Here is a 25,889-nt window from a genome sequence, read left to right as displayed (position 1 = left end):
TACGTGCTGTGCTTTCAAAGTGAAGCGGTGAGACGACAGACTTAACGAAAACTGCTTCTCTCCTTGGAGCGGCCGTATTCGCTTACACCAATTTTTTGTAGAGGTACGCGAAATTGGTTCCAAAGTCTGCTAGCTGCTAGCCTTACTTGGTATAACGTTACAATTTGTTGCTATCGCATTCATTGCTTCGCCCTTGCAGCGAAACTGTGATTTTTTGGTTAGCGGCTATTTCCACGAATGCATCACCGAGATTCCCATCTTCAGAACACACAGTATGACCACTTCAGCAGATTACGCTCACAAAGTTAGATATAGTTACAACAGACGCTTTGTCGTTCCGTAATAGCAGCAGCTCTTCGTTTTCAGAGCCATATCCTGGGGTACTATGCTGGAGGGCCCGAGCTTCTCATGACACGAGTTTGCTGCGAGCTCGCACTATATCTGTCATGACAGGAAGACAGTGTGGAGCGCGCGATAGCAGCGTTGATAAAAACGGGTAGAAGAACGAGCATGGCGTCACAAACGCATGCGCGGCATTTGCGGCGGTTTTCAAAGGAACGTCGCGTGCTAACGCGTCAGCGCCGCCACTCAGTCAACATTTCAACACTGCAGCGACGTCAGCGCGATTGTCGCGCTATTTCTTTGCCAACACGCCTCCCACAGGCGTGTTCATGGGCGTTTGTCCTGTTTCGGGTAAGTTCTTTCGTTCCACCAGCAGCATTTGCACTCTCGAAGGCAACATGGGCGCACACGCCGCACTCTCGTGCAGCTCGTTTCACTTCTCTCGAACATTCCAGATAAATAAATGGACTTACTGCTACCTACATTACACGTCTGAAGATTTTCCTGCAGAAACAATGTCTCCACAAACAAGTAAATAGTAACATTTCTCGCCGCAAGTGCTACCAGGTGTGCTTGCTTCTTGGTTGTGAGTGGTACGTCGTGAGCGCGGTGAAATTGAATGCGAGACGTCGTAGGCACGTGATGATACAACCTTTAGTTCTAGTGCGTGTGTGCATAGTCTGTGCGATTATATATATAGGTGCCAACGGAAAAAGGTAAATTGGTCGTCATACCTTATGCACATAAACTTTCACATGGGCTAAAAAATGTTTCAGGAAGATGCGACGTTAAAGTTCTCTTGTCAGCCCCAAATAAAATGAAAGAGATTTGTGGAATAATTGATAGGAAGTTGTTTGCAAAAAAACAGGTGTAAATAAAAAAAATTTCAAGGTAAAACATATGTCCTCGATAGTTCCATGCAGAGTGGGCGTTGTTTACCAGGTGCCTTTCTCGTTGGCCACGTTTACATAGGCCAAACGGGGCGCTGTTTGAATATTAGACTACAGGAACATAAACGCTCACTAGTAGGCAATCTTTATTCACATTTGGCTAGACACTTTATGAACATGGGTGTACAGCGATATTCGAAGACGCGGTGTGTATTTTTGCGCATGCGGATCACCAGAGAAATTATGGAAGCTTTGTACATTCACAAAAAAGGCCCTAGTTTTGCAAGCGTGCCTTCTACAACCTTGTATGACAGAGAAATTTCTTTCTAGAATATCTTTGTTACTAGATACAGTTTGTTCAAGGTTAGTCCTAATCTTTTACATTTATCCTCTGTTTGACGTCATCGGCGTTTGGTCACGTGGTTATAAGTTGTGCTTTAAAATATGTTTGTGCGCTACTAAAGTTAGTTGTGAGAACAGCGCTGGTGTTCGTGTCCCTTCGTCACCTCTTCGATAGAAGTGAAAATGTTTGAGGCCCGTGTACTTAGATTTAGATGCACGCTAAAGAACCACAGGTGGTCGAAATTTCCCGAGACCTCTACTACGGCGTCTCTTATAGTCATATCGTGGTTTTGGGACGTTACACCCCAGATATTACTATTACCTTCTTCACCTCTGTCCACGTTGTATCGCGCTGAAACCACTCAATCGTGTTTTACCCCTGTCCCACTTGCTTAAAGGCCAACTCCGGCGTTTTTTGGCCATGTCAAAGCAATGGTGCTTTTATGTTCCTGAGACGCTGTCTGTTACGGGCCCGATAGCAGAAATACTCGGAAAAATTGGACAATAATTTTAAATAAGCAAAAAAAGAGCAACACCGAAACCGAAACCCAACCGAGTGTACTGTTTACGTATGACGCACACGTTGTTACGAACGAACCGGAAGTCGTGCAAGGCATGCCGGTCACGTCGGCGCGGACTATGAAAACTGTGACAACCGGGACGAGCAGGCGCACAGTGGAGAGGTGAGCACGGCGCGCATCAGCTGTAATGTCTGCGACTGACAGTGTCTCGGCCAGCACAGCAGACGCTCGCTGTAGCGGCCGAAGGTGCCCTCGGCTGCGTCACGTCCGCCGCCTTCCCAATACTGACGTCACAGACGCAATGTTGCCAATAATTGTGGGAAGCCAGGAGGGCGTTTGCAGACAATCTTTAAAATTCATTTGCAAACAATCTGCGCATGTCTCAAGCCTGTAATTTGGCATAAATGACGGAAACGTGCAAAGAAACGTACCCAGCAAATTTCATTGAGATCCATCGACCTCGAAAAATCGCCGGAGTTGGCCTTTAAGAGGAGCGCAAGTAACTACACCACAAATCCAAAGTTTCTTATTTTTTAACTATTATTTTAACTTCAAATTTTTGAATACAAATAAAAACCGTTACGAACCATTACGGAACAGAAACGGAACGGAACTTTTTGCGGTGGAACGAAACAAAACCCGGAAAGAAAACATTTCGTTCCGACACCCTGGGTAGAATACCCGACTGCCACGCAGAAGGCGTTGGTTCAAGTCCCGCTCGATATTCGATATTTTCTTTCTTTTTTTTTTCATTGAGCGCGGTAGCGGTTACGGACACCGGCGGCGTCGTTGGCGAACAAATATGCCACAGAATAGGCCGTTGCGATTCTCATAAGAGCTTTCGCTGTATAAACTCGGAGGAAGAACCAAACTCACAATGAGTATATATCCACTATGTAGCCGAACCAACGAACCATGAAGTCCTGGTACGCTGGAAAGTTAGACGGGTATTTAACATTAAAATCGCGTCCAAGCTGAAAAGAAAGAAAAAGGAATATGTTATTTTGTATGCTTTTACGAACATAAGCTTATCATTACACTCGGCGGCAACTTATATTGCCAGTAGAGCGAAGGCTACGGTTGCGGGACATCCGCACATTTGTGTTACTACGCGAGTAGTCCGGCAGCTTGCAGCCGATTTCAGTTCCAATGCAAGTTTTGCATGCTCACAGCACTTGCGTCCTTAGACAAACGTATACATGAAAAATGAGAACGGAAGAGGGATATTCTAGAATGATCAGTGTGCATAGTTGCATCTAATATACTATATATAGACTGATAGCCAGAAAATGTTCCGCTTTTACGGCAGGGCTGTTATGCTCGAGGTTGGCCGTGTGTCGTAGATATACAATTATCATCATCATGAAACAGCACGCACTCTTTTCTTCATTGTAGTATTTCACTTCGCTCCCAGAACACGTGCGCCCATTTCTCAGGCGTGGGATGCAATAAATAACTCTGATGGGCGAGAAAGCGAGTCACAGACATATAAATAGATAGAGATAAGGAAAAAAGAAAGAGAGATATTCTTGGCGAGCGCAAGTATAGCCTTGTATAGTATAGTATAGTATAGTATAGTATAGTATACTATAGTATAGTATAGGAAGGGGTGGGAAAGAGAGAGGTGGGAGGGTAAAAGCCTAGCCAAGCCAGGACCAGCTAGGTGCTCACCAGCTCTGTCTGTGACCCAACCTTGCACGATATAGTGAAAGCTGCGCTAATTTTTTCAGAAGGTTTTCACAGCATTTTACCACATTCTTTGCACCGTGCGAGTGCTGATGCTCGGCATGTCCATGTCAGTGTCCCTGATTATGTCGTTCTGGAGCGTCTCACTGTATAGGCATTTCATTGCGCATGAAATAACTGTGCACTTGGCGCCGGAATACTGCCAACGCAAACTTGTACCGCGGAAGTCTCGTCTTGCCGGTCATGCGTTTGCCAGTTTCAACAGAGAAATTCAGTTCCTTGCTTGTGTGGAAGCAAGTGGGGCCCACAGCCTTAATTCTGGCCACCATTCGCTAAGTCACTCCGGCGAGCTCGGCAAGAGTCGGGGGCGTAGCCAGAGATTTTTTTCAGGGGGATGGGCGGGGGCACGGGCCCGGTGTACCCCCCCCCCCTCCGACAAGAGTGAGGCACACAGCATTCGTCGACACAGCATTCAGGCTCACCGCGTCTTTGTAGCACAGACGTTGCAGATAACTTGCTTGGACTCCCCCAGCCACAGGCGGTACAGGGGCGTCTCCTTATATACATATAGCTCTAGTTATTCCCGACAGAAGACGGAGCTGTACATTGGCGCCAAGTTGTGAAGACGAGTGTTGGTAAATTCCATCCAGTTTCAGTGTGCGAGTCTCATTTCACGTGCTAGTGAATGAAGTCTTGTAGCTGCATTCGTTGTGGATAACGATATATAATGGAGAGCATCATGAGATGATCGGGCAGCTTCATCTGCACGGTCATTTCCGCAGATACCGTAATGGCCCGGTATCCACTGATACTTTTTATATATATATATATATATATATATATATATATATATATATATATATATATATATATATATATATATATATATATATATATATAGAGAGAGAGAGAGAGAGAGAGAGAGAGAGAGAGAGAGAGATAAAGAGTATTATAAGACTGATTCACCACCACGCTATAGCATGGTGGTGAATCAGTCTTACGTCAGCGAATAATTGTTCATTTGGTCCATGACTAAAACTAACAGTGCGGTAAGGCGCCTCAATTGTCCACTCTCGCATCGAATGTAAAGCCGTCATTCACGTCAATTTCGCGTATAACTATAAAGTTCAAGAATTGTTCAGGCAATTTCGCAACGCATATTTCTCCGCAGTATTCACTAAAGTGTCGATCGCCATTCTAAATTAAGGTTCTTGCTCAGGCTATAGCAAGGTAGATTATGCAGTTTCAAGTAACTTTAAAGACACGAATGCAAGTGAAGTGCTGGTGAACGCCATGGTGTTCTACTTACAGGGTAGATTATGTGAACCCCGTTCTGGTCCATGAACTTGTCGCGCAGTGCTTCGTAATACGGGGACAAGCGAACAAGGGGCGATCTGGCGGTCATTGCTTGTTTAGGTTAGAAAGATGTCACGATATAAAGAACAGTGGTACGTTCCCGCGGGAAAGGACGACACTTGGACCGGATACGACTAGTTGCCTGTGGTCGGGGGATTTCTCCGCGGTGCAATTATTACGACAGCGAGAAATTATGATCCAGATTGCACCGTATGTTGCGAACGTCCACCTGAATAGTTGCTGTGTTCCGCCGCATTCAGCTTTATCGGCAATTTATGACCCCCGAAGCTGCGGAATGACGCCTGTCTGTGGGCAGGCGTTCGCTATAGCAGGAGATGTGGCTGCGGCACCAGCTCAACGCATTCAAAGACTACGAATGATTGAGGTCTTCATTTATTTATTCATCCAAAGTAGCTTACAGACAACTTCGGGAGCATTGAGTGAAGGGGAGAGGGGGATCATAGAACAAATGTCACAAAGAAAACCGACACACGAAAGCCAGAAATGTTTACAACAATAACTTCTTGTAAAATAGTGTTACAATAACACTAAATACGAAAGGAATTCTCAGAATAATCAGAAAAAGAACGAAAAATAAAGTTCACGGTAACAAAAATAAAAATATATCCAAGGATATAAAACTCTGAGGCTTTTCCCTAAATCAACTCTCAGAGTAGCATTAACTATCCCCTTTATACTAAGAAACTCTATGAGTGAGGAACAGTGATTACCATGACGCGTCGCGCCAAATAAAGAACAGGCTTCATAACTAATATCGATTATGCGTATTTTCAATTGTCGTTTTTTTTTTTGCGTCAAATAAAAGGTTGGCCCTCAAGAGCCAAGAAATGGTATGTGTTAAGCGCGAGTGGGCCCTGAAAAAGTAATTGCAGTTTGTTTTTAAAAGCTAGTTTCGGTTCCTACTGTACCCTGACGTCACAACACGGTATGAGCTTCTCGTCACGTGCTCGCACAATGTATAGTGACGTTTCCACGGCCGCTCCGCACCGTGGCTCCGTTGATGACGCACAAGCGGGCCATCTTGGAAGTTTCGGTACCTAACGTCATCACAACTAGCCAGACTGCTGCGTGAGGTCACCAGAATTTGTAGTGTAGCCTGACGTCAAGCTAGTGTCGATGTCAGTAGGTGCGCCATGGAAAAAGTGACTAATATATATCAAATCAAAATATCTTATCAGCATTTGCTGAGCTTCACACTTGCTCAGAGCCGTGTCTGCATACAGTAGATTTGTATGGCAGAGTAAACTCGCCAACCAAGAAAGGTGTCAGTACCTCTTTAAGTTTAATATATTAATATTCGTTCAGCATCTCAATTCTTAAAGGGACACTAAAGGCAAATATTAAGCCGACATTGATTGTTGAAATAGCCGTCCAGAAACCTCGTAGTGCTACTTTTATGCCAAGGAAGTGCTTATTTTAAAATAAAATCACGTTTTAGTGGTCCGCATCGCCTTAGCGCACTTCAAATCACCCGCCTGAAAGCGGTATTTCGCACGTCACTGTTGCCGTGCCCGCCTTTACTACGCGGCGGCGTGCACTGGCGGCGTGCACCATTCGGGCATCCGACAGCATCACATGCATGCGGTATTTTGTCGAAATTTCTGCCAGAGCGACTTTCACGAGCGTGCAAAACACACGGGGCAGTACACGATACCGAAAATACCACTGAGATGCGACCGCGTGAGCGAAGCAGGGTGCCGGGCGAAGCGCAGTTCGGGGAAAATGTAACTTTTGAACCACGCGCGCCGTTCCCCATGGCAACGCCAAAAAGGTTCTTTCTTCCATGAATCAAACAGAAACGAACAAGCAGCATTTCATTACGTCTCTTGATGAACGGAAGGTTCGTTTTTTATTGCAGCTAGTTTGATTACTAGCGATTAATTGTATTCAGACTCTCTCACGTCATCGGGATCACTTCCAAAATGTCCCACTCGTGGCGCTCATCGTGTGATACACTTAGCTTAATTTCTCGGTAAGTAGAGCACTGCTGTTGATAATATTGCCGTTTTAGACGTTGTCATACATTGAGCTTTTACTCTAACATATATTGTTATTTCCCTTTAGTGTCCCTTTAATGCTATGCCATAGAAAGATGACTTCTACATAAAGATTAGTCCGCGCCGGGCCATGCAGCAAACGTGTCACGAAAACTATATCTTTGGTGAATACTACTAATAATAATTGTTTGGGTTTTGAGCGCCAAAACCACGCTATAATTACCGGGGACGCCGTAGTGGAGGGCTTCGGAAAATTTGACCACCTGGTGTTCTTTAACTTGCGCTGACATTGCACAGTACACGGGCCTCTCCATGGCATTTCGCGTCTATCGAAATGCAACCGCCGCGGCCAGGATCGAACCCGCGACCTTCGGGTCAGCAGCCTAGCACCGTAACCTCCACACCAACATGGCGGCCGTACTGTCTACCCAAAACCGAATCCTAGCAGCATGATAGAAGTTAGGGGCCTAACGACATTGTCTGCGAGGGTGCACTGTGTGCTGAAATGGCAGTTTGGACGGACAACCGGGAGCGTAGAACTCAGCCGGAATAGGGTGGCTAGAATTCTAGCCACTCTTTTCTAGCCACCCTAGCCGAGATCGTCCGAAGAGAAAAAGAGAGAAAGGTAGTGAAAAAAGGGGGAGGTTAACGAGGGGAAATCTCCGGTTGGCTACCCTGTACTGGGGAAGTTGGTGCAAAAGAATCAAAGAGAAGGAGAAAGTATGTAACTACACTACAAAGTTATGACAATAGACGAGTTGCATAAATACCAGCAACACTGTAAAAAGCCCCGAAGTGTTGAAGCAACACTGAGCTGAGCCGCCATTGTGCATGAAAACAAATTAAGAAACACGCAAGAACGCGGCGCTCGTGCGAGTGAAAAGAAGTATGAGCGTGAGATGTGAACATTTCGTGTGATCCAGGTGGCATGCATGTTTGGCTTAACGCACGAGACTGTTCATGCACAATGGCGGCCATTGGCTGCTTCCTTTACATACGTACAGATGGAGCTGCAACGGATTCTCAACGGGTTCTGCGAGGGTTCTGCTAGAGGACGGACGTGTTTTTCGTGGGCTCCGGAATGACAGCGTCAGATAAGTTTTTTTTTCTTTTTTTTGCATGATTCGAGCTTGGTTTTTTTAGTTATATGAGTACATAAGCCACTAGATTGAAGCTTTGAAGCATAATAGGGCTTACAATTTTGTACTGTTTCCTGTGTGACAGTCGCCTGTTTTTTTTTTTTTTTTCCCCCGTTCGGTCACCACGTGTCTGAAAGGCACACATGTGCTTTGAAGTATAGCATACTAGCGGAGTTTTGCGATACCATTTGACTTTAAGTGTATCGAATCCGCCGTGTGAACGATCTAGCCATGGTCAAAAAGACCGTAAAGTGTACAGGGTGCGGAATGGGATGGAAAATAGAGGTTTGTACGGATGAGAAGACAGAGGGAGCTGACGCCAAGTGTAAGCAATGCGAGTTAGAGGCGAAAATGGAAATAATGATGGCTGCCCAGAATAAGCTCATGGTAAGAATCGCCGAGCTGGAATTGCGTTGGCGACAGAGGAAAAAACGATGGCTATGGGGGAAAGGCTTAAGTCAGCCGAGGAGGGGTTAGCAAAGGTAGTCATGGTGAACAAAGAAGCAAGCGACAGCGGGAACAGCGGGGCATCGACCCCAACAGTGGTAGACTCGAAGGGGGAAACAGGTTTGGAAAAGACAGGTGCAAGGGTCACAGGACCCAGCTTCCGCGAAGTAGTTTTGGGAAGGGGAGGGGACAAAGCAGCAGTGGCACGCGCTAGTAACCGAGGCAGTGGCCAGGTGCGAGACGGTCCAGCAGAAGAGTCGGAGCACGTGATAATCGCCGGGGACTCGAATTTAGTTAGATGCGAAGAAGCAGTCAAGGAAAGGGTGAGAGGCGACAAACGAGTTTTAATAGGGAAGTTCCCGGGACATAGGCTGGGATCAGTGATGAGACGAGCTAGCGCAAAACTCGCAACTAAGGCTAATGGACGTAACCTCGTGATAATCGCGGGAGGTCTAAACGACGTCTTGAATGAAGAATCAGCCGAACTAGCGACCACATTGGCGAAAGGGGTCGAGGACATGCGCGTCATTTCCTCTCAGGTGCAGATAGTGGTATGCACAATACCGGAAGTACCAGTGCGAAATATCAGCTTGCAAAGAGCGGTTGTCGTCGCAAACAAAGAGATATGGCGAATTAGTCGAGAGAAAGGCATCGAGGTAGTGGAAATAAACAGGGAGGTGCACAGGTGGGGCGGTTTCCAAAGATACAGAATTCACTTCGATAAGAGGCTTGGTCATGAGGTGGGCTGGCGACTGGCAGGACGCGCAGTAGATTTTTGGGGGGCACGCGGGCCCTTCGGTGCCCACGGTAGCTTGTAATGAGGAAAACAACCAGGGGGACTCTTTGACAGGCAGTATAGCGAAAAACCAGAGAAAAGGTAAAAGAAGGGAGAAGGCGCGTGTTGCAATTAGTTACATAAACATGCGGGGTGGCAGAAAAAAGGCAAAATGGTTAGAGATTGAGGAGCAGTTAAGCAAGGAACAGATAGGTGTTTATGCGGTTACAGAAACACACCTTAGAGACTTGGAAGAGCCACCACATATTGACAATTATATTTGGGAAGGATGTAACAGGATCACCTCAGAAAGGAGAGGTGGGGGTGTTGGAATGCTAATTCATAGCAGAACAAAATTGGATAGAGTGAAACAAACGTGTTCAGAGCACATGTGGGTTTCGGGCACAGTAGGTGGAAAGAAAACGTGGCTAGGTGTAGCTTACTTCTGGACAGGCAATAACTGCAGAGAAAAGAATCTGGAGTTAGTGAAATGCATAAGCACCGATAATAAAGAATTTGGTCATGATGCCGAAATAATCCTTCTAGGGGACATGAACGCTCACATTCATGACCTTGACGGATATTCAGACACCAATGGCAAGTTATTGCTAGATCTCTGCGAGCAACGTAGTCTTGAGATAGTTAACGTGGGGCCTAATTGTGAGGGGCAGATCACGTGGGAAGTCGGAAACCGGCAATCGAGCATTGATTATTGTCTCATGACAGAAGGAATATATGACAAACTTAGAGAGATGAGAATAGACGAGGAAGGCATTAACAGCTTGGGTAGTGATCATAAACGCATAATATTACAAATGGGATATAAAACTGAAAATAAGAACATAGAATCAAAGTTTGGCAGCTTGTATCTAAATGACAAACAAATAACAAATATAGCTGCAAGAGTCGAGGAAAAAGTAGACGAACTACCAGGTAAAGACTGGAAGTATAGTGAGCTGCTACATGTAATCACGAAAGAAATGGAAAAAGAGAAGAAAACTATTTGTTGGAAAGGAAAGAGAAAGCCAAAAAGTTGGTGGAACAAAGAAATCCGGGAGGCGATCCAGAAGCGACGTGAGGCATCACGGGAGCACAGACAAGCAAAAAAGGAGAAGCGGCCACAGGACGAAGTCAACCAAATATGGGAAATATATTTAGAGGAAAAATCCATTGTGCAGAAATTAGTCGAGGCAAAAATTAAAGGTGAAAGTGAACGCTGGATGACAGAGACTCGCGAAAAGAAGAAGGCCGCGCCTAGGATATTTTGGAGCCACCTAAAAGCGCTGGGTAGGAAGTCTGTCACAATGCAACAACATATGGTAGGTGAAGGAGGAAATCAATTGGAAGGGTATGAAGCGCTAGGTTACATCCGAAAGATAACAGCTGATTCGTTTAAAAAGGTCGCCCCGCGGATTCCCCCAGTGAGTAAAAGTACGCAAAGGAGTGCAACCGACGAAGATGTAGTACTAGAGAATTTCAATTGGAAGAAGGCCGAAGGAAAAATTCCTCAGCGCACTACTCCGGGCTTAGATGGGGTTCCCGTCAGCCTCATTAACGAACTCGGACATAAAACTAAAGAAGCACTGCTGAAAGCCGCAGAAAAGTGCTTACAGGAGAGGGAAATACCAGACAGTTGGCGAAAAAGTAGAATGAACTTAATCTATAAAGGCAAGGGAGAAAAGGATAACATTCGCTCGCATAGACCGCTAACCATTACATCGGTGCTATACAGGTTGGCGATGCAGGCAGTAAAATTAAAAACAGAAGCGTGGGTAGAACAAAATGATATTTTGGGAGAACTTCAGAATGGATTTCGTATTGACAGGCGGTTAGACGATAATCTGTTTGTTCTTACCCAGTGTATAGAAATATCGAAAATAGAAAACAGGCCCTTATACGTAGCTTATCTAGATATTACCGGGGCGTATGACAACGTTAATCAGGAAATTTTGTGGGATATACTGAAAGAAGTGGGCATAGGTGACAACTGTATACAGCTTTTGAGGGAAATATATCGAGAAAATACAGTTTGTATAGAATGGGAAGGAATAAGCAGCAAGGGCAGCGTTGAAATTAGCAAGGGGCTGAGACAGGGATGTCCTTTGTCCCCGCTGTTATTCATGCTGTACATGGTGAGGATGGAAAAAGCGCTAGAAGGTAGCAACATTGGATTTAATTTGTCACACAAGCAGGTCGGCACGATGGTTGAGCAGAAGCTTCCAGGTCTATTTTATGCTGATGACATTGTCTTATTTGCGGACAGTCAAGATGATATACAGCGACTGGCAGATATATGCGGAAGGGAATGTGAGGCTCTAGGACTAGGATTTAGTGCAACAAAATGTGGATTGATGGTATTCAATGATCACGAAGACCATGTGATCTTTATACAGGGCCAAAAAATACCGAGGGTAAGCGAGTACAAGTACCTCGGAGTATGGGTAAATGAGGGGGATAGATATATGGAGGTACAAGAGAAAGCATCGGTAGCAAAGGGAAAGAAGAATGCTGCAATTATGAAGCACGGAGCTTTATGGGGATACAATAGGTACGAGGTGCTTCGAGGGCTGTGGAAGGGTGTGATGGTCCCGGGGCTTACATTTGGGAACTAAGTGGTGTGCATGAAGTCAGAGGTACAATCAGGAATGGATGTAAATCAAAGGACGGTGGGCCGCCTCGCGTTGGGCGCTCACGGGAAGACGACAAGTGAGGCGGTGAAGGGTGATATGGGATGGACAGGCTTTGAAGTGAGGGAAGCTCAGAGCAAAATGAGATTCGAAGAGAGGCTGAGGAAAATGAAGAACAGTAGATGGGCAGAGAAGGTTTTCAGGTATTTGTATAGAAAAAGCGTTGACACGCAGTGGAGAAAAAGAACTAGGAGGCTCACCAGTAAATATACGGCTAGCAGTGCGGGCGATATGGCAACAAGGAGCATTAAGCGGAAGGTCAGAGAGGCGGAGAGGACTTATTGGATGGCAGCGATGGAAAAGAAGCCGGCTCTGAGTAACTACCGAAAGGGAAAAAACGAAATAAGGAGGGAAAGGTTTTATGATAATTCAAGGGGAAGCGCTTTACTGTTTGAAGCAAGGTCGGGCTGCCTTGAACGCGTAGTTATAAAGCGAGATTCAGTAACGAAGAAGAACAATGTACATGCTGCGGGGGAACTAAGGAAACGATGGAACATGTACTGATTGAATGTGGCGATATTCACCCATGTATACGTGTGGGCACGAGTCTACATGAAGCCTTGGGTTTTAGGGACAACAATGGAAAGCTGCACACGTCCGCGATAGAAATAAGTAAGAGACGGTTAGAGTATTGGTGGCAGAAAAGTAGAGATAAAGAACAAAAATAAATAATCGGGGAAAAATAAGGTCATTCTGCCTTAAGGGGCAGAGAGATGGACCGTGAATTTATAATTTTTTGGTATAATAACATAGATTTAATCAGTGTAGATGGGGTGTTGGGCCAACATGAAACAAGGAAGCTTTTATTTTTTTTTTTCATTCGAGCCTGGTGACAGACATGTCGCCGCCCCGTTTTAAAGGGGACGCTCATAGCATCCAACCGACACATACGCCAGGAAACCAAAAGCGAAGCAAAGTAGTGCGATGACGCGTACTATACTCTGTTCCAGATGTTCCGTGCAGCACTGTGGAAGCTACAGGCCTTCTCAACCAATCAGGAGGGCGAGCACATCTAAGTGTATCCTTCCGCGCCCTGTCATCTGCTAGCGGCGAGCGCTGCAGCGAAAGCGGCAAGAGCGTTTCGGGACGGTGTGCAACTGCGCATTGAGATGAGCTGTAATTGTGAAAGCGGTTAAATATTCTCCTCGGCACCGTAAAAGCGCGCGTCTTCGAGATACTTGCACGATATCGCACAGGTGAACCAGGCGCCGCCATTTTGACTAAAGAGTGACCAAATCTGCCACCGCGGACTAATCACAACCCAAGACTGGGTCCTCCGCGGCGCTGTGGACGCTCGGGCTGTGCGGACTACTCATAAAAGTTTAGACAGTGTCGTACCATTCCTTGGTACTTTATAAGTAAAAACGTAACACATACGTGCCACAACAGCGTTATTTCTTTCGTCATTTGCATGTTATAACACGTACAAGCAAGAACTCTTTCTTCAGTATCATGGAGCCACAAAAATTGTTTTATACAGAAAATGCGACAAAATCGTCATACAAATCACAGCTACAACACGCAGAGAAGCCTTCAAGTAAAAATCCTCCGACGAGACCGCTTGCAAAAGCCATGAGGACAAACAACGGGCTACGTATATGGGGCACTACATCTCGCTTCGCAACAACCTGCGCTCGAGGGTCGTGTAGCCTTGGCTCTGCTGCACGGAACTTCTGGAACAGAGTATAGAGGCGGAATTTCAACAGTGGCGTTCTGCCTTGCTCGACAAGTCGACGCTGGAGCTCTACCGTACACACAAGTAGTCCCCGTCTACGGAGAACTCTATGACAACGACGCAGAGCGTGGGCTCCTATTTGAAGCGCGCGCAAGAGCACTCCGAACCCTTCTACAGCGACAGCGTTTCGATTTCAGCGATCTCCACTGGAGGCCGGACTATAGAAGCGGGTCCCTACCTCTCTTCTCCGAGTGTTTTCCTTCTCGTGTTTTTGCTTTTTTTGCGTGTTCTTTTTATTTCTTTTCATGCCACCCAATTCAAAGGGAAAGCCACAGTTTCATCATCATCATCATTTTGCAACTCTCTAAGAGCAACACATGAACGTAGCCACTGATCTGAAAAAAGCTTGGCATACGAGAAAGATGTCGATAAATCTTTCGTCAAGCGCTGGAAAAATACTAATCGCATGGAAAGGCTTCGACACCGCCAACTGTAGCTGTCGCTGTAATCATTCCGCACATTCCAGACAAGTCGGGCACGTGTAAACCCATTTATTTATGACAAAGCATCACATATTTGGATTGCGCAGACAGAAATCAGTCGAACACTACGCAAGTAATTTCACAGCTTGACATCTAAGCTCGAGTATTACACACAAGTGATTTCGAACATGGCTTTAGCTAAATGGAAGGTATTTTGTATAGTCCAAACATACCTTCTGCACATGGAAGTCTACATGTGAAATAAAAGTGATGATAACATGCGAAGATAGCTGGTCCAGTTGCCGCGTTGACTCTTCACTCACTCCTGTGGAAGTCATTCACTTTGATCTTGCAAACCACTGGCTGCCGCCGAACGAGCTGAAGCGAGACTACTGTAGAAGCCGTAAAAGCACTTTCCCAAATTACCCACGACGGAGGCCAATAAAGGCCAGTTGGCGAATTCGGGACCGGCCATGTCCTGAATGTGGATAGCCACAAAGGGCAAACCATGCCACACGTTAATGATTATCGGTATGTACTTGGAAGACGTGTGAGCTCCTTGTGTCGTCATGATGGTCGAACACCAGGCATTTCCCGCGTTGAAGCACGAGTCGGTCGCACTTTTATCAGCCGATTTCACTTTTCTCGCCAGCTGCAGTCCAATTTGGGACGCGTCCAACACCGATGAGATCCTGTGAACGCTGTAAAGGGCCCACGTGGTTTGTAGGCTTCGCGGCAAGAGCCACGAGTAGAATGTGGCCATGCACACCAGGCGCTCGCGATCACCGCGGATGGCCTTGATGCTTCTGTAGATCGGGTCGTCATCAGACACTATAATCATCGGATTCAGAATCGAGAACAACTGGGGCTCCATTGCGTATACATCTTCTGGCGGCAGCTCATCGTAGATTGTGGACAGGCGACGAATATCCGCATCTGCCATTGCGGATAGTTGCGATGTATGACCAGGATGTGGACGTCGGTCGTGGTGACTTCTTGCCGTGGGCTTCGCCTTGTCGATGGTTGGAAGAGCAAAATCCTTTGAGTTCCAGACGTGCCAAAAGCGGATTGACGGGACTGCAATGTTAAGCGGACTCCAGAGGTGCGCGCAAAACCTGGAAAACGTCTTTCCTGCAAGCCTTTTTTTTTTTCTTGAAGCAGGCGCTATCAGTCACATACTGCTTTTGTCACGTGTTGTCCTTTTGCAGTTCCCAGCAGCGCATTTTTCTTGGGGGGAGAGAGAACAGGCATATTCGCGACACCGCAGAGGGGGCTATGGCAGCAGTTAGGCACTGCGCCGTGCTCCCTATTGGGCTGCAGAAATTAGGTGCCTTTTTCCTTTCCTTTGAACCACTTAAGAAGAAGAAGAAGAAGAAGCTATGGCAGCACCCAGGAAGCGTTCGTTGAAAATATGCACAAAAGCGAGGCATTTGACCGTGTCGACGTGTTTGGCGAACGCCTGATTTTCTTGCTATGCCTGGAGTACGATGCCGGCGATACTGAGGCGGCAGTCTAGACCTCCGTCGCTCCTTCTTGTCAGTGACGGTGCTTATGGTGCGAGGCTTGCGGTCACTGCCGTGTACCGGTTAAAAATACTGACACCTTTCAAAATCATTTCTGCGTATGCGCGAGCAAACGTTGGCGCCAGCAACGTTTATAGAACCTTGTTCTATAAACAAAAGAAGTTCTATAAACGTTGGGCGCGAGCAAGTGCGCTTTTCGCACGAACAGCCTCGACCACATTCAGCACTCACACCTGCATTTCCTTCCTCTCGTTCCTCCCTTTATCTCTCTACACCATAGAGCTTACAATGATGAGTAGCATTCCCGTAGTAGTTTTTGAAAAGCCTTTGTGACGCTTGGGCACCCTTCACCGGAATGCGGCGGTGCGAACGCGCTTTTCGTGTGTAAAATTCGTAAAATGTTCTTTTGCATGCAAGCCAACTGACAAGACATTTGAAAAGTGCCGTTTGTGAGGGCGCTTTCTTGACCCCTGATATTCACGGTCCATCTCTCTGCCCCATAAGGTCATTCTGCCTTAAAGGACCCCTGACACCAAAATTGAAACCACGATATGTTTGTGTTGTTTGACTTTCCTGTATACGGGGGCACATCTGACCGATTATTAGCGACGAACGTTGCCTTTAAGATATCTTAATTTGGTTTTAAAGTAAGCATGAGTGCTCACTTGAGTTGGCTGCACCTTGCGACATCTTGGTGTGACGTAGATAGAGGCCCCGCGTGACATTCCACGAGTAAACCGAGTATTGTGGACGTCACAGAAGGTTTGCGGGGCGCACGTGCACAATACGACTGGCACCCGGCGAGGCCTATTGTTCCTCACCCCTCACGCTCTGTTGTCGGGCTGCTCTCGAGGTAGTTTTCATGAGGGGTGACGCGATTAACAGGTTTAACCCATACCGAGAGGTGTGCTGAGCGCAGCGCGTTTCCCTTGCCAGACGGGGTCCCTCTGCGCGCCGATGCCGCAAGGGGCGCTGGTGGAAGGGGCGCGAGTACCGAGGGTAAGCGAGTACAAGTACCTCGGAGTATGGGTAAATGAGGGGGATAGATATATGGAGGTACAAGAGAAAGCATCGGTAGCAAAGGGAAAGAGGAATGCTGCAATTATGAAGCACAGAGCTTTATGGGGATACAATAGGTACGAGGTGCTTCGAGGGCTGTGGAAGGGTGTGATGGTTCCGGGGCTTACATTTGGGAACTCAGTGGTGTGCATGAAGTCAGAGGTGCAATCAGGAATGGATGTAAATCAAAGGATGGTGGGCCGCCTCGCGTTGGGCGCTCACGGGAAGACGACAAATGAGGCGGTAAAGGGTGATATGGAATGGACAGGCTTTGAAGTGAGGGAAGCGCAGAGCAAAATGAGATTCGAAGAGAGGCTGAGGAAAATGAAGGAGAGTAGATGGGCAGAGAAGGTTTTCAGGTATTTGTATAGAAAAAGCGTTGACACGCAGTGGAGAAAAAGAACTAGGAGGCTCACCAGTAAATATACGGCTGGCAGTGCGGGCGATATGGCAACAAGGAGCATTAAGCGGAAGGTCAGAGAGGCGGAGAGGACTTATTGGATGGCAGCGATGGAAAAGAAGCCGGCTCTGAGTAACTACCGAAAGGGAAAAAACGAATTAAGGAGGGAAAGGTTTTATGATAATTCAAGGGGAAGCGCTTTACTGTTTGAAGCAAGGTCGGGCTGCCTTAGAACGCGTAGTTATAAAGCGAGATTTAGTAACGAAGAAGAACAATGTACATGCTGCGGGGGGGGGAACTAAGGAAACGATGGAACATGTACTGATTGAATGTGGCGATATTCACCCAGGTATACGTGTGGGCACGAGTCTACATGAAGCCTTGGGTTTTAGGGACAACAATGGAAAGCTGAACACGTCCGCGATAGAAATAAGTAAGAGACGGTTAGAGTATTGGTGGCAGAAAAGTAGAGATAAAGAACAAAAATAAATAATGGGGGAAAAATAAGGTCATTCTGCCTTAAGAGGCAGAGAGAAGGACCGTGAATTTATATTTTTTGGTATAATAACATAGATTTAATCAATGTAGATAAGGTATTAGGCCAACATGAAACAAGGAAGCTTTTTTTTTTTTTTTTTTTTTCTTCGAGCCTGGTGGCAGACATGTCACCGCCCCGTTTTAAAGGGGACGCTCATAGCATCCATCCATCCTGCATGGGTCAGCCGCCGCTGACGCACATTTTAGCCGAATGGAGCCTAGCGCTCGGCAGCGCGGCGTCGTTTTTTTTTCAGCTTTCACGTGGTTTTTATTGCACATGGATTATGGATTTTTGAGCTGTGAGGATAATGCCGTATAAAGCGAAGAAGAAAGCTGAGCCTTCTTGCTTCATTCCTGACTGCAACTTCGGGTACAAAGGGTCTGTGAAAGTTCGAAAAGCTCGAATAACAAATCGAATGGTGTTCTATTCAATCTGGTACTCGAATCAAATAGGACATATTCGAAATGCCGAATATTTTTCGAATAATTAGACTGGTGGAAAAACCCCAAAAGTGCAACACATTAGAACATCGACATCGAGGCAGCGCTTTTCTTGTTTTAACTGTTGGATTACCAAGATACATGCATGCAGCCGAATTTTTCACGGGGCTATCGATGCCGTACTAATCACAGATGAAGGTGCTTCTATTTAAAACTTTAGCGTCACCAAGCGATAGTGTCCTCAATCTGCTATGCTCATGATGAGGTTCCATGAGGTTGATTCATCAAACATCGTTTGATTTCTATGTCTCAATTTTATTTAAAATTTGGCGACAAAGTACCGCCTTGAATTCTGAAGGAACGGCTGCATATCAACGTACACTTAAAAATATCTCGTAGGCTGTCACTGCATGCTTATACGAGCTTACCTCAGTTTACATAACTGTGGCATTTTTTTCCGGTTAAAGTTAAAGTAATGTTCCTTTCTTAATGTTTGTGACTGTTTGTTCCAAATAAAATATTGCTGGAATATAGAACTGTTTTGAAAATTGTTCACTTTTTCGAACATTATTCGAACAGTATTCAATTAGTATTCGATTCGGTTCAAAATTGACTATTCGCACAGCCCCAGGTACAGGTCGTCCACAGAAAAAGCATCTTTGTTCCAAGCACCGGTGTGCAAAAAAAAAAAAAGGAAAAAAAGGAGCTGTTTGAGAAGTGGGCTCGCGCGATACCGAGAGCTGAAGCTGGAGAAGTGGTGTCCGCCTTGTCAATTAGATCGCGGGCTATGTGACAAGGAAGCAGATTCTTTGCATCAGTGAACCTTGCAAAGCAGCTTGCCTCATCACCAAAGACAATGGGACCCTAAATCTGCTGGCGCGTGCAGTAGGACCATGGTGGACTCCTTTATCTATCAGGCGTGCCGTACGACATGATTTAGTCGGTTGAGGACAAGCTGACCACATTTTAGCACACTTCGCCGCCACGCACAGTCCGTTGCAGACATGTGGCAAATGATCGGGCAAACGCAGTGTTGGCGGTAACACGTTACAAGTAACGGCGTTACCGGTAACGCGTTACTTTTTTCGGTAACTTAGTAACGTACTCGTTACAATTTAGAAACTGTAACGGGTAACGTACTTCCGTTAACATTTTTCGGTAACGTGTGGTGTCACGTTACTCGTTACTTTTTCATCCTGGGTGTGCCGTTTTCTCAGAGCTCGCCCCAACAAATTCTTTTGTCGCAGCGTTGGACTGCTGTCGGCCTGCCGGCATGACCAAGAAAGCGCGGGCGGAATCGCTTTTCTTTTTTGTGGAAATTGTTGGGACCAATTTCTTAAGACGCGCCGACTCCTTGTGCGGAGGTTTTCGCCATCGCAACACAAAGCTTGATGAAAGCCGCGTAATTCGCCATGAGAAACTGTACGGACATGCTTCTCGTGGAAGTGGATGTAGCAGGTGGATTGCTGGCACCTGCGCCTTTTCGTGCCCAAATGACCGGCCGGCCGAGAAGAAAGCGCAGGGGCTGGTTTACTCCATACCACGTGCTGGTCGTGAAATTTTGTACGTGGGGGAAACAAAGAACTCCCCCGAAAGGCTGCGACAACATAAAAACGATTCCCGCAAGTTCGCGTGACAAAGGAGTACACTCGCTGAGCATAGCATGGTAAACGACCACCGCATCGAATTCGACAACTCTCACGTCGTCGACTTAAGCGGCTTTCTGTGGAATTCTGGCCGATCCAGGCGACAGCCGGTTCGACAGCCGACAGCAAAGAAGATATTTTGTGTATGAAATGTATGCGCAACAAAGAGTAAAGTAACATTGTTTGAAACTTGTAGAGCTAAGGAAACTGTTTTTGAAAAATGTCTAAATAGCGACGTATTATAGTAGCTACGAAGGCCTATCAACTTTGTTTTAAAAAGATAAATTTAGCTTTTTCTATCTGCAACTGCAGCGAAGTTTCTGGTTATTGAACTCCTGAGCGAGTGAGCCTGATCTTGAACACCCTCACATAAACGCTCGCAATTTTTGCAGTAAATATACAGGTTAAAGTGAACAAAAAATATTTATGCACAGATGTTTTTTACGTTTAATCATTTCTTTATTACTACAAAATTCGCGCATTTATTTTGCTAGCAGAAGCACACCATCAGAATTATTGTAAATTTCTTGAGATTTCATTGATGCTTTCTTTGCGAATAGCGTTGATGATTGACTCTCATATTCTGTATAATGTCACATTGACAAAAACGGCTTCACCATGTGTCAGAGTCAGAAGCCATCACACGGAACTCTAAAGGCAACTTTAAGCCCCTATACCATTGCTGAGGTCCGGTACATTTGTGCAATTAATACTCATTAGATCAGAATTTTGGGTATATTCGTTGTTTGGGTTAGAAGTTTTATGTGAAACAAATTTCAGATTTAAATTATTGGTATTGTAGGTTCGTGCAGCAAAGACACATCGTTTATAATTTATGATTGCGGAGTAACGGCAGAGGTAACGTCCGTTACTTTTTTTCGGTAACGGTAACGGTAATACGTTACATTTTTTTGTAGGTAACGTAGGGCGGTAACGCGTTCCTTTTTTTATAGTGTAACGGGTAACGTATTTAGTTACTTTTTTTCAGTAACGCCTACAACACTGGGCAAACGTCACAGGTTGGCATGCAGTGAGCATAGCATTACGTTAACGCGATCTGTTGCATGCTTTTATTGCGTAAGTCGGGTGCACTTTTTAAAAGGAGTCAACCAAAAGGAGGAAAAAAGGAAAGCCAAGTGGGCTTAGCCCTGTGTTCTGTAGAAAACTTTTTATTGCACAGTTAAAATAAACTTGCTTCGTGTACGAATGTGTTTTCTTTGCAACTAATTTTTTCACCTCTGCCAGCGAAACGTACACATGACTGTCATGTGTACGTTTTCAAAACGTCGATCATGATGACGTTTTGACCAGAAGCAAGTGAATAGTAATGGGTCCAAGTACGAGAGCAGGTAAGGTTTTAACAGTGTGAATAAGCATTGAAAATGACTTCAGTATGTTGCAGTGATGCGTAATTGCAATTTGTAAAAGGGCTCGACACAAGCGCAAAAGGAAGATAATAACACGGTGCTTAAAAGTGGCGCGCCCGAAGTGCCTCGAGCGATATTACTGGCGCGCGCAGTGTTACTCGGTATGCAGCCTGCTACATGATAATGCATACGAACGCTGTTTTTGAAAGTAGGAGATAAATCAACCCTTTATTAGTGCACTTGCTGAGCAAAAACGATTAGCGTTGGAAAGTGTAACACGCAAAAAATAGCGCGAGCCAAGTTCGTCGCACGCTAGCAAGCCTGCGCTGAATACGTCGTCTGCTCAACGCCACGCGCCCCTGCGTACAGCGCCCCTTGCGGCATCGGCGCACTTTGGGGACCGGTTTCCGAGGCCGCTTTTCACACCTCCCCATTCTAGCCACCCTACCGAGGCATCCACATACTTTCAATCTCTACCGGGGCCCCGATTTGAAAACCGCGCTTTCAACATCACCACAGCTTGAGTGCACGTGGTCTTTGACACTCCCCGCATGGGTCGCTAGTTTCTTGTGGTTTTTAGGCGGGCGTTTTGAAATGACGCTAAAATGGTCACAATTAACTACGCTAGAATTAGTTATACGATACGCTAGAGCATTTACGATTTAACTTAGGGATTACCAGACCCAAAGCTACAAATTACATAGATCTAATCAATGTAGATAAGGTATTAGGCCAACATGAAACAAGGAAGGGCTTTTTTTGTTTTTCTTTTTTTTTTCTTCGAGCCTGGTGGCAGACGTGTCACCGCCCCTTTATAAAGGGGGCGCTCATAGCATCCATCCAACCTGCTAGAGGTGCTGCTAGAGGACGGACGTGTTTTTCGTGGGCTCCGGAATGACAGCGTCAGATAAGTGTTTTTTTTTTGCATGATTCGAGCTTGTTTTCTTAGTTAATCCACTAGATTGCAGCTTAATAGAGCTTACAACTTTGTACTGTTGGTACAAAGTGGTGTGACAGTCGCCTCGGGAGTTTTTTTTTTTTTTTTAATATTTGTTTGTTCGGCCACCACGTGGCTGAAAGGTGCACAGGTGCTTAGACGTGTAACGTACTTGCGGAGTTTTGTGATATCATTTGGCTTTAAGTGTATCTAATCCACCGTGTGAACGATCTATAGCCATGGTCAAAAAGACCGTAAAGTGTTCAGGATGCGGAATGGGGCGGAAAATAGAGGTTTGTGAGGATGAGACGACAGAGACAGCTGACGCCAAGTGTAAGCAATGCGAGTTAGAGGCGAAAATGGAAATAATGATGGCCGCCCAGAATGAGCTCATGGTGAGAATCTCCGAGCTGGAGAAAGCGGTAGCGAGAGAGCGGGAAAAAACGATGGCTATGGCGGAAAAGCTTAAGTCAGCCGAGGAGGGATTAGCAAAGGTAGCCATGCCAGCAAAGGTAGCAAGCGACAGCGGCAACAATGGGGCATCGACCCCGACAGTGGTAGGCGCGAAGGGGGAAACAGGTTTGGAAAAGACAGGTGCAAGGGTCACAGGACCTACTTTCCGCGAAGTAGTCTTGGGAACGGGAGGGGACAAAACAACAGCAGTAGCACGCGCTAGTAACCAGGGCAGTGGCCAGGTGCGGGAGAGTCCAGCAGAAAAGTCGGATCACGTGATAATCGCCGGGGACTCGAATTTAGCTACATGCGCAGAAGCAATCGAGGAAAGGGTGAGAGGCGACAAACGAGTTTTAATAGGGAAGTTCCCGGGACATAGGCTGGGATCAGTGATGAGACAAGCTAGCGCAAAACTCGCAACTAAGTCTAATGGACGTAACCTCGTGATAATCGCGGGAGGTCTAAACGACGTCTTGAGTAAAGAATCAGCCGAACTAGCGACCACATTGGCGAAAGGGGTCGATGACATGCGCGCCATTTCCCCTCAGGTGCAGATAGTGGTATGCACAATACCGGAAGTACCAGTGCGAAATATCAGCTTGCAAAGAGCGGTTGTCGTCGCAAACAAAGAGATATGGCGAATTAGTCGAGAGAAAGGCATCGAGGTAGTGGAAATAAACAGAGAGGTGCACAGGTGGGTGGTTTCGAAGAGACGGAATACACTTCGATAGGAGGCTTGGCCATGAGGTGGGGTGGCGTCTTGCAGGACGCGCAGTAGCTTTTTTTGGGGGGCACGCGGGCCCTTCGGTGCCCAAGGTAGCTTGTAATGAGGAAAACAACCAGGGGGACTCTTTGACAGGTAGTATAGCGAAAAAACAGAGAAAAGGTAAAAGAAGGGAGAAGGCCCGTGTTGCAATTAGTTACATTAACATGCAGGGTGGCAGAAAAAAGGCAAAATGGTTAGAGATTGAGGGACAGTTAAACAAGGAACAGATAGGTGTTTATGCGGTTACAGAAACACACCTTAGAGACTTGGAAGAGCCACCACATATTGAAATTATGTTTGGGAAGGATGTAACAGGATCACATCAGAAAGGAGAGGTGGGGGGGTTGGAATGCTAATTCATAGCAGAACAAAATGGGAGAGAGTGAAACAAACGTGTTCCGAGCACATATGGGTTTCGGGCACAGTAGGTGGAAAGAAAACGTGGCTAGGTGTAGCTTACTTGTGGACGGGGAATAACTGCAAAGAATCTGGAGGTAGTGAAATGCATAAGCACCGATATTAAAGAATTTGGTCATGATGCCGAAATAATCCTTCTAGGGACATGAACGCTCACATTCATGACCTTGACGGATATTCAGACACCAATGGCAAGTTATTGCTAGATCTCTGCGAGCAACATAGTCTTGAGATAGTTAACGTGGGGCCTAAGTGTGAGGGGCAGATCACGTGGGAAGTCGGAAACAGGCAATCGAGCATTGATTACTGTCTCATGACAGAAGGAATATATGACAAACTTAGAGACATAAGAAAAGACGAAGAAGGCATTAACAGCTTGGGTAGTGATTATAAACGCATAATATTACAAATGGGATATAAAACTGAAAATAAGAACATAGAATCAAAGTTTGGAAGCTCGTATCTAAATGACAAACAAATAACAATATAGCCGCAAGAGTCGAGGAAAAAGTAGACGAACTACCAGGGAAAGACTGGAAGTATAGTGAGCTGCTACATGTAATCACGAAAGAAATGGAAATAGAGAAGAAAACTATTTGTTGGAAAGGAAAGAAAAAGCCAAAAAGTTGGTGGAACAAAGAAATCCGGGAAGCGATCGAGATGCGACGTCAGGCATCACGGGGAGCACAGACAGGCAAAAAAGGAGAAGCGGCCACAGGACGAAGTTAACCAAATATGGGAAATATATTTAGAGCAAAAATCCATTGTGCAGAAATTAGTCGAGGCAAAAATAAAGGTGGAAAGTGAACGCTGGATGACAGAGATTCGCGAAAAGAAGAAGGCCGCGCCTAGGATATTTTGGAGCACCTAAAAGCGCTGGGTAGGAAGTCTGTCACAATGCAACAACATATGGTAGATGAAGGAGGAAATAAATTCGAAGGATATGAAGCGCTAGGTTACATTCGAAAGATAACAGCCGATTCGTTTAAAAAGGTCCCCCAGGGGATTCCCCCGGTGAGTAAAAGTACGCAAAGGAGAGCAACCGACGAAGATGTAGTACTAGAGAATTTCAATGGAAGAAGGCCGAAGGAAAAATTCCTAAGCGCACTACGCCGGGCTTAGATGGGTTCCCGTCAGCCTCATTAACGAACTCGACATAACACTAAAGAAGCACTGCTGAAAGCCGTAGAAAAGTGCTTACAGGAGAGGGAAATACCAGACAGTTGGCGAAAAAGTAGAATGAACTTAATCTATAAAGGCAAGGGAGAAAAAGATAACATTCGCTCGTATAGACCCCCTACAATTACATCGGTGCTATACAGGTTGGCGATGCAGGCAGTAAAATTAAAATAGAAGCGTGGGTAGAACAAAATGATATTTTGGGAGAACTTCAGAATGGATTTCGAATCGACAGGCGGTTAGACGATAATCTGTTTGTTCTTACCCAGTGTATAGAAATATCTAAATAGAAAACAGGCCCTTATACGTAGCTTATCTAGATATCACCGGGGCGTATGACAACGTTAATCAGGAAATTTTGTGGGATATATTGAAGGAAGTGGGCATAGGTGACGACTGTGTACAGCTTTTGAGAGAAATATACCGAGAAAATACAGTTTGTATAGAATGGGAAGGAATAAGTAGCAAGGACAGCGTTGAAATTAGCAAGGGGCTGAGACAGGGATGCCCTTTGTCCCCGCTGTTATTCATGCTGTACATGGCGAGGATGGAAAAAGCGCTAGAAGGTAGCAACATTGGATTTAATTTGTCACACAAACAGGTCGGAGCGATGGTTGAGCAGAAGCTTCCAGGTCTATTTTATGCTGATGATATTGTCTTATTTGCGGACAGTCAAGATGATATACAGCGACTGGCAGATATATGCGGAAGGAGTGTGAGGCTCTAGGACTAGGATTTAGTGCAACAAAATGTGGATTGATGATATTCAATGATCACGGAGACCATACGGTCTTAATACAGGGC

At 45.8% G+C, this 25,889-nt stretch overlaps 1 protein-coding gene across 1 annotated transcript in view; it reads right to left on the bottom strand.

Annotated features, from left to right (window-relative positions):
* The window catches only part of LOC119401777 (D-beta-hydroxybutyrate dehydrogenase, mitochondrial), a 260,301-nt gene that overhangs the window by 140,971 nt on the left and 93,441 nt on the right, over window positions 1-25,889 (bottom strand). The window lies entirely within an intron of this gene.

This window comes from Rhipicephalus sanguineus, chromosome 8, assembly GCF_013339695.2.
Source record: "Rhipicephalus sanguineus isolate Rsan-2018 chromosome 8, BIME_Rsan_1.4, whole genome shotgun sequence".
Lineage (NCBI taxonomy): Eukaryota > Metazoa > Arthropoda > Arachnida > Ixodida > Ixodidae > Rhipicephalus > Rhipicephalus sanguineus.
This window is presented reverse-complemented; position numbering and strand designations above follow the sequence as displayed.